Genomic DNA, 9,892 nt, shown 5'->3' with positions numbered 1-9,892 from the left:
CGCGCCTGGCCCGCGGGTCCCCCCGGTTCCCCTCGGTTGCCAGGAGACGGCAGCGGGGCAGGTTCCGCGGGCGGGGGCGGGCCCGGCGGTGAAGTCACTGCGTCCGCCCGCGCCGCTTTGTTCGGGGAGGCGGGCGAAGGCCGTGGACGCAACGCTGCGCCGCCCGCTGCCGCACCTCGCCCTCCGCCCTGGCCCCGTGGCAGCCCCTCTGCCCCTCGGCGGGGCCGGCCCTCGCTTCGTGTGACGCCGCCGCCGCTCGCTCGTGCGACCCTCACCCCCATCGCCTCCTCCTCACCCCGCAGCGCTGTCCCCCGGCCCCGCAAGCGCCGCCGGAGCGCCGCGCTGGGTGCAGCGCGCTGGACCAGGGTGCGGGCCGGCAAACCGCCCCCGATCACTTAATGTCACCTAAACACACCTCCCCTTCTTTGCCGCCTTCCCCGAGTGATTTCTGCCCGGAGTTTCCACCCCTCCGGGCGCAGTGGGAGTAAAGCAAAGGTTACCGTGCCCGGAAAGTACCGCGACGTGCGGGCCAGGAAAGCCCCGCCGGGCCAAGGTGCGAGCTCCGGCCCGGCTCCGCTCCCCGGCCCTCCTGCCGGTCGTGTCACTGTGCTCCTTTCGAGGGCTCCGCTCCCCGGGCACGCGGTGCGTGGAGGTATTTTCCCGGCAGGTGAAACGCACCTGGGCACCTCTCCCTGTCACACGCCGGTGGCCGGGCCCCCCGTCTGCCTGGGTTACCGGGGAGGTGTGCCGGCCTCGGGGCCCCGGGCCGAGCACAGAGCCCTCCATGGCCAGCCCGGTGTCATCCTTTCCTTTCTGATCCTAATGACAGAACAGATGTCAGTGCAGGCAGGATCCCAAAATAGCATGTCGATGCACCACCCAAGTCTGCCTGTGCACGGTACAACGTTAATAAATCCTGCAGATGCAAGCAGTGTAAATAGTGTGCTGTTTCACTGTCCTTATGAAAGTCTGTGAAAGCCTCTTTATACCCTGTGCTAAGCCTCATGGATTTATGGATTATTTATCATCTGCATGTCAAAGATCAGAAACTGAACCTACACTGGGTTTGTTCAAGGGTGCTAAGGAGGAGTTGGCAATGGAATAGTCCTATATTTGCACTCTTGGGAGTTTTTAAACACTGTATCATCTCCTTTGCTTCACCTTGGAAAAATCCCGTTTCAGACATCTGACTGTCATTCCTCGAGTGGCAACAGCCCAGATGGGGATAAGGGGATGTGAGAAAGTCACATGCAGTGATGGTCACATAAAAATGTAGCATCTACAGGACTTCAATTATTGTGGCATTCCTGACCTAAAAGCTCTATGATTTCAGAGGTCACAGTCTCAAATACTGTAAGTAGTGAGCTACATGTCCCATGAGAGTTGTTAGGTGCTATTTGAAATAAGATATACTTGTGACACATGAACTAAACTCAATTTACTCCTATTGGACACTATGTTTAACTCCTGGGTCATGATGTTGCAAATTTATGGTGATTCAAACGTATCTGGAAAAAAGGGATTCAGGATGAGACATATACAAACTCAAGGAAATATCTTTAAACAAAATGCCAACAGAAGCAAAAGTCATCGAAACTGAGATCTCTCTACTTTGGGATTTTCACTTGCATAGTCTAAATAGTGCTGATGGAAGGATACAGCTAATATTCCATACAGATGTATTCTGTATGAATCTTTTTATCAGATCAGAAGGTAAATTATCATAAGCAACATAAACAAAATGGCTCTGTCCTCAACAGCATGAATTATCTTGCAAGTTTCTAAGCAAAGGCTGTTCATCATACAGATAGGAATCAGAGTCATTACATGCTCTACTCCTGATGAGAACGACATCCAAGGATCTGGCATTCTAGGCAGAAAGACAATACCTATGGTTTAATGGGGAAGAAAAAAATTCAGATATTTTTTATATAAAATCAGAGAATACGGTAACTAGAATGAAAACTGGCTAGTCATTACTTTAAACACTGAGAACATAATGAAAAGGATGTCAGTATTGGGTGTGAACTGTGCACCCTGAATAGTTAAAGTTACCAGGATCAGCAGTAAAAAGCCAAGAGCTAAAGGTGCCAATAGTTTAGGCCTCTGTGTGTGCAGGCCACTGTAACTGTGTAAAGTATTCTGCTGGTTTACGTAAAGTGCAGCTTTTTCCTGTTTCTTTAGCTTCATTCCTCCCATGGTGGGATCCAAAGACTTAAAAACATTTACTTTGCAGTGATAGCATCTTTGAATAAATTGTTGTTCAGGCAGTGTTTATAATGCAATAATATAATTATGCAGGAGTTTTGAATAATAATTCTAGTTTTGCAAGTGGAGAAACTGAGTCATCCAAGGTCACATAACAGACACAGATCAAGGAATTTAAGACAACTGGAAATGGATTTAAGTCTCAATCCATTGTCCTATCCACAGGGCCATTAATCATTGAAGTAACGTGGTTATGGAATCTCTGTCCTTTAAGATATTTGAAACTCTGCTGAACAGGTCCCCAGGCAGCCTGAACTAATTAGATCTGTTTTGAGCAGAGGGCTCATTGCGCCTCAAGAGGCTTTTTCCAACCTGTGCTGTTCTATGAATTTCTATGGTGGAAAGTGTGTAGTTCTTTTTTATTACATGTATACCAAATTTCTTGAAGTGTTATAACTGTGGCTTCTTTTCAGTATTTACATTTGTTTTATTGAAAACAAAATACAATTTTCTATCACAGTGTTGGTGAACAGCCTCTCTTTTCAGGAAACAGTTTTGAAAATATTGCATCTGCAATGAATGCTAACTAGAGCTGGTCAAAAACCCCAAAACATTTCTTACAAAACCCATGTTCCTTTTTTGGTTGAATATTTCCAACCATCTTTAATGTGCCATTTCATGGGGGAGAGTCCAAACCAAGGCTGCAAAGGGAAGATTGATGGTGTTTTACAACTTCTGATATCACAACTTTTTTAAAATAAAAAATGCACTGTGTGTTCATCAGGAGGTCCTGTGATTTCTTACATTAGAAATGGCATCTTAGACACAATTAAAATCCCCGTAAAATGCATTATGGTGTACTTAAATTATTTGTACTTTCCCCCAACTTCCCTATTTTAATAATATAAAATCCTGCTAGAGTATAGTAATTGTTTTGGATTTGGTGACTTTACTTGATCCCACGGACATGCAAATTGTATTTCTTTGCTATATAACTAGCTAAATGGATCATATGCTTGTCTGTCAGATACAATTGCTCATGGCAATCTATATGGCAGCAATGCCTCCCTTCTGCTTTTCTGTAGAAAATTACTTGCAAAACCCCGGTGGTACACTTCTCTTCCTTGCTTATATAAACAATTGAATTCTAAAATTTCTATATTAAAAATAGAGTATGTAATCCTCTAGAAGTCCCAGATCTTGATCTTGTGTACTTCAGTGCTTGCGACAAGCCTGCTGAAGTCTGTGTTATAAGACAATAAACCTAAGATATTTCAGACCATTGTAAGAAAAAAAAAAAAGGCAGTGAAGATAGTTTTTCAACAGAAATGATCAGCAAGCAGTTCAGACAGAGACAGCAGTGGCTTCTCAGGTGAGAAGTTATCATTCTGTTTAGGGTTTACCAGGTCAAACCCAATGCTTTAAGCTCTATGCAGACACTCATTTTCTAGGACATTTGTAGTGCAGACAACCGATCTGTAAATTAGCATTGAGGAGTCTCAGTGAAGGTGTCCCTCTCCTCTGTTTAAGTAGAATGATTTTTCTAGAGACAAGAAAGCATAAAAAATTATCTATAAAATTCCACTAGGATTCTTAAAAGCATAAAAATATACATGTAACAAGTGGTCAAAGCTTAGATTGTTTATTAAAATGGTCTAAAAACCTCTTTCTGGAAGTAATTACTGAAAAACCCCAGCAGTATATTCAGTTGAACAGATGTATTCTGGAAGAAGAACATTTTAATTGTTGTCACATGAAGAGTTTTAAAGAACACTGTTACACTAAGATATTTTGGTACTTCCACTATGCATTTTTATGTGATGGAACTGGTATTTTAGATAGAAGTGTTTTCTTCCTTTTGACAAATACTACTGTAGTTTGTTTTGAGAGTCTTTCTGACTTCAGAGAGTTGAGCTCCCCTAAGTAAATTTTAAAGAATAAAATTTACCTGGGATTCTTCTATATACTGTCATTAATATTTTCCAGATATTACATCACATATTTACAGGCACCATGGCTTGATTTCTGAAAGGAATAGATACAAGAGCAATAGGCCAAATGAGTTACTTCATTAACCTTATTTCAGTGGGACGTTTGCCTGAAGGACCAAAGACCAGATCTGTGTTACTGATCTGTATGCCATTTTCCTGTTTTCCTTCAGTGACTAACAGAGAAAGAAGAGCATTTAGTTTTACTTCGTTTTGTATTTGCAAAGGACTGCAGCCCACCCAAAAACAGTCATAACAATTTTGATGCTATGTTGTTTTCCAGCTCCATGGAAGATAGGTGAAGGCCAGGTTTCATCTCAATAGATGTAAGCGTAGATCCACAGACACTGAAGCTGCTGAACTCTGAAAATACACATTTCAAAGAACAGTTTCTGACATAAACAACACTTTTATTTCTACAGAGGAGCAACAGCCACTGTGCAGTTTAGCAACAGTCACACACTGTTATCAGAATTATTTTGTTATTATTGCAAGCTCAAACTGTCCACAGAACACTGGCACTCTATGTGTTTTTCTTTCTTTACCTCCACCCATTTCCTTCTGTTCTTGTTGCCTGTCTCCTGCCTTTCTCTCTGGTACTTGAAAAAGGTATGTTATCTCCACTTACTGCTGAGAACCAGCTTAGGTGCCAATCAAGTGACGGTGTTACACCTCGGGTGTTTTCATTTCCTTCTTCCTCAAAATTTAGGTTTTACTTCTCTCCTTTTTTTTTTTTTGTCTCATCTCCACTCTCCCACAGTCAGTTTGGATGAATCCTCAGATACTTTACAGGCCTCTTGCTTTCCCAGTCTACCCCCTCCCTATGTCTCACTTCCCTAATGGAGTTCTAAGGTCATGACTGCTGCTGCTGCAGCATTGCATCTTCTTCCTCATCCTCTTTCCATGGTGATTTCACGCCTTCTCTGTCCCCAAGATCTTGTGTTACCAAGGGTGGAGATGAAATATTCCATAATTATGCAGCAGGCCTGAGAACATTTTGGAAAGTTTTCAGAGAAAATTCCCATATTTACCCCTGTCACCATGAGCTCACTTGTTATTTCCCAGAGGTTTCCTCTGTAATATTTTACAAGGAACTGGTAGAAAGAACATAGACTATAGTAGATAATTAATAGGAAATATTTCTCGGGACTTCTGAAAGACTACAGTTCCTGTTGAGGAAATTAGGTGTTAAAGGTTGAAAGGTAAAGGTAAGTTGTGGTTAAGAAACAGCACTGGTATTGTTTACAGAAATTAAAGTTCATTTTTAGCTTAGTATCACCTCTATAAATCAAGCTCAAAAGTATCCTACAGTTGCAATGCAGGAGTTTGTAATGGGGTGATTGACGAGTGCAAATCATTTCTCCTCCCCATAGCTAAGCTGGTGCATTGAGCTGTGGCTGGTGAGTGGAAAAATCCCATGGCCACACTCTGTGTTCATGTGACAGAGGGGGCAAGTGTGTGTATGTGTGTAGACATGGACAGGGAGTGTGTGTTTTTCCAGAATTACCAAAGGTTCTGAACCTCCCTGACAGGATTTCATCTGAACTTGTTCTCAGTCTTGAAGCAGGGTGTGCACATTAAAACCTGGATGCTCTCTGTGGGGTATTTATCTGCATATCCCCTCCCCTCTCTCACCAGATTGCTGCTCAAGACTCACCACTCAAATGGCAGCCAAAATAAATCAAGAAGCATTTAGTGGGAAAATCAGGAAAGAATGAAGGCAGATGGGGACATTTAGAAATAATAAAAAAAATTACTGATTTTTCTAATTGTTTCAAATACGTGTCTGCATATACATCTTCTTGCCTCCCACATTCTGCTTATCCTTAGATTGTTTTCATTTTGGTGTAGAAGCATGTATGTTTGGGCAGCACCTCACACAAGTTCATCCCTACTTCTGAAAGACATCCCTACTTCTGTATTTTTAATTCATATCAGTAAATCTTCGCTTGTCTAATTCCAGGCTCCAGTAGAGCTGTAGTTATTAGTTTTACTGTTCTTCCTTTATACTATAATAAAGCTAAGATTCTTTTAAAAATAAAGTATAATTAAGTTGTGGAATTCATTTGCTCCAGGTAAGAAATTTGCAGGATTTAAAAATAGATGAGATATTTATATGAATTTTATGTGTCTTTACACTATCCAGGATAAAAGTTCATGACAAAGGTAACCTTTTGTGCTTCAGAACAAGAACCACTATCAGTGGCTGCAGAGAAATTTCCCCTGTGGCCCCACAGTGATGTGTTCCTTTTAAGATGATTTCTACCTTTGCTGTAGCAACTGGTCCCAACTGTGATGGGAGTCAAGGTAAGACATGAGAGGTACTGTGGGATTCATGTGTTGCAAGGGAACAGACATCACGTTTTTGGGGACAAATACTTCCAGCCTGAGTTGAGGCAGTCTAGAAGTAATTGAATTGTTCAGCAATATATAAAGAGTCAGTATAAACTAAGGACCAAAATTAAGGTCATACTGGTAGCATGTACTTGAAGAGAGTACACAGCTACCTTAGGATTTGACAGACCTTATCTTTTTATCTCAAATGGAAAATATTTTACATAATTAAGTTACAGACAAGCTAGTAATTTGTTCCATTAGAATTTAGTTAATGTTATACTGTACCGGTAAATAATCCTCATGTGACATGACACATTAATGAACACTGGAAGAATAAGGGGAAATAGAGATTTCAAAGTAATTTAGTAAGCCTAACTGTGTTTGAAGAAAAATATTTCTGATAAAACTTCTTATTTGGCACCATTTTCCACGATGGGTGGTCTTGAATTCAAGACTCAATGGTTGTATAAGTAAGTGACTATAGATCAGACAGTTGTGTTCATGTTGAATTGCTAGGTGAATTTGTATAGCCTATACAACACAGGATGTTAGAAAAGATGACCATTATCATTCTTTCTTGATTTAAATTATATCAATTCTATTAATGTCACACTTCTACAGGTAATTAACAAAATTGTATAACTTGGACTTGGAAGAGAAAATGGAACACAAGATGTCAGTTTGCAGAAGATGTGTCCTGGCTGACTCTGAAAGAAGTAAGGATTACATTACATCAAATTAAGCTAAAATTTCACCACGCTCAACAGAATAATACAGGTGCGAAACTGAAGTAAAAGAGAGAAGAGCCAACAGCACAGGCAGTATGGGTACCAGTGACATGTACCTTACTTATGCACAAACTATCCTAATAGTAACTGCCATGGAAGGTTATGATTTCAAGAGATGTAATCCAGGTAATAAATTTGAATATAACGATGTGTGCCACAGAAGACATAGACACCTGGACCACTCAAAAGGATAGAAGAGGATGACTAGATCTTTTGCCCTTAGGTATTAACTGTCTCCCCAGGAATACTGCAAATAACAGTGATCACAGCTTGAAAATGCACAGTTATGAATTTACTGATGGCTTCTGGGTTTTCATTTTTACAGTGGGGGCCAAAATGGTGTTGTCGCTAAGCTTCTTCCCATGTGTGGGTGGAAACCACTCTGTAGATTCTTGTTTTATTTTTTAGTGCATCACTAAAACTGACCAACAGTCAGTGGGTCAGTCCACTTCCCTATGAGAACATGAGAGGTGTCATTCCTGTAGGAGGAGAGGATGAACTGAAAATAAAACAGACCAGATCCTGTGGAGAGTCAAAATGAAGTTGGATATGTAAATCAGGATTAAATTTCAAAACCCAAACCATAAGAAATACAGTTTTTCGTTGTCCAGAAATTCTTTGAGCTTGTGATGGTATAAGGTTTTTTTCCCTCTTGAAATACCTCCTACTTAGTATGCTCTTTTCTTTACTGTTTGTGCTCCAGGATGTAATCACAGAAATGATGAGATTGTTCAGTAGTAATACTTTAACACTAAAAAGTTGACTACAAATCCATTTCAAACTATAGGTTGATTCTCTGGTAGTATGACACTAATACTATGTGGCCATATCACTTCAGAGCCCTCGTTCTAATTCAGATCCATACTCTATATTCTACAGCCAAAAAAAATTGGAGGAGGTCCAGTTATACAAGGAGCAAAAGGTAACATTTACCATATAATATCAGACATTCTAGATATATTAGAAAAAGATTTCCCAACAAATGATTTTGTTATGTAAAATTGATAGTTCATTAAAATTAAAAATTTTATAATAGATTTAAAAAATGTGTGAAAGAAGTTAATATTGCCCATCTAGTACAGACAGGGTGAATAAGACAACAATTTTGAGTTAATTGATGAGAATTATAGATAATTGTAGCTAGATGGAGGGTTGAGGAAGAATTCTGCCTTTTGGTGCCAAAAGGAGTCATGGCCAGGGTTTTCTTTTCCATCAGCTTTACCTAAATGGTGGCTGGGCACACCACCTCTTTTTGCTCTTGATCCATCCATTGCTCAGCAGTTTATACTTTCTTTTATATGTTTCTTTGTTCTGGCTGTCTTCTTTTACTAAAACCAAGTAATGTGACCCTTTCTTTCCTTATTTTCTTTTTAGATTGGCTTTCAAGTTGAAAGTATATGCAGAGAGAAGAAATCATTCTTTCGTTAGCACCGTTGAACTAGCATGGTTTTTTAACTTCCTTTGTTTTGTTTTGGTGTTTTGTTTTTTTTTAGAGCGATTTTTTTTCCCCTTAATCTCTTTTAGCAATAGCAACCACAGAGGTTGCCTTTAATAATACCAGGCAAGCATTTTCCATTCCAAACATGAGAATGGAGTCTGATAGTATCCTCTAAAGGAGTATATGAAACCTTTAGGTGGCAGCCAAGGGCTGCAGTTTGAGTCCCTAGATTTATTAGTAGTGTGGTTTATGGTCTCTGCCTCAGGTGGCAAGAAGGATATGATGAGGAATGAATTTCTAATCCATCCAAAAGTAAAACAAATAAAAATTCATGCAGATGAAGCTGGATGTATCTAGATATGCAGGAATGCACCTGGGAGTTCCCTCCATGGTCTGTTGCCCTTCCACCAAACTCCTTCAAAGAACTGTTAAAAGCACACCCTGAAGCCTAACATCTTATTCCTGTCGATAAATTTATTATAAACCGCTGTTCAGTATAGTGCCTTCGTGTTGCGCTCAGAACATGAATGATAATGTGGGTCTAGATCTGGTTGGAGACTGGAAACCCTTGGTAGTCTCTTGGAATGTATCTCCTGTGCCCCACGGCCCATCATAGATGAAGAGTGGAGGCTGCTGGTCCCCTTGCCTCTCCCACATAGTAATGCTTCTGCAACCTTCCTGAGCAATTTGGGGCATGCCATGTGAGACTGCGTTTCCAAAGGTGTTCATTTAAGTGATACCTGCTGGAATTATAGTTCTGGCTTATTATTGCCATTCCACTCTAAAGCACAGTTTTGTGAAAATGGTGGGTTGTTGTTTTTTTCACAAAATGGACTTGTTCAAATCCTGAGTTTACTTTACTGCAGTTAGATGTGTTAAAATATGTTCTAACAGTGGGCAATTAAGTTATCTAGAGGTATCAAAATGTTTGTTAATGAAAATAAAACTCTTTGAAAGAAACTGTAGTCTTGAGGGACTCTCTTAGGGAAAAAATGAATCTTTGTTGTTACAAATAACTGCACAATATCTTTCAATACAGAGCTTACTTTTTTTCAAATTACTGTCATTTTCATGCAAGAAAACATGACTACATTTGTGGTTTGGGAGTTAAAACTAGAAAATGAGAGATTTAC

General features: G+C 40.3%; 1 protein-coding gene across 2 annotated transcripts in view; it reads right to left on the bottom strand.

Annotated features, from left to right (window-relative positions):
* Positions 1 to 697, bottom strand: part of ITGB8 (integrin subunit beta 8) — a 49,237-nt gene extending 48,540 nt beyond the window's left edge. Inside the window, exon 1 of one of the 2 annotated variants that reach the window (XM_027639023.1) lies at positions 679 to 697. The gene's annotated coding sequence lies outside the window, so the exon portion shown is untranslated. Of the gene's footprint in view, positions 1 to 500; positions 602 to 678 lie in introns of those variants that run through there. The other variant, XM_027639021.1, reaches the window with a different exon arrangement.
* Positions 698 to 9,892: the final 9,195 nt, after the last annotated feature.

This window comes from Corapipo altera, unplaced genomic scaffold (genome assembly GCF_003945725.1).
Source record: "Corapipo altera isolate COAL_440 unplaced genomic scaffold, ASM394572v1 44, whole genome shotgun sequence".
Classification (NCBI taxonomy): domain Eukaryota; kingdom Metazoa; phylum Chordata; class Aves; order Passeriformes; family Pipridae; genus Corapipo; species Corapipo altera.
The sequence above is the reverse complement of the archived record's forward strand: the minus strand, read 5'-3'. Positions and strand labels throughout refer to the sequence as shown.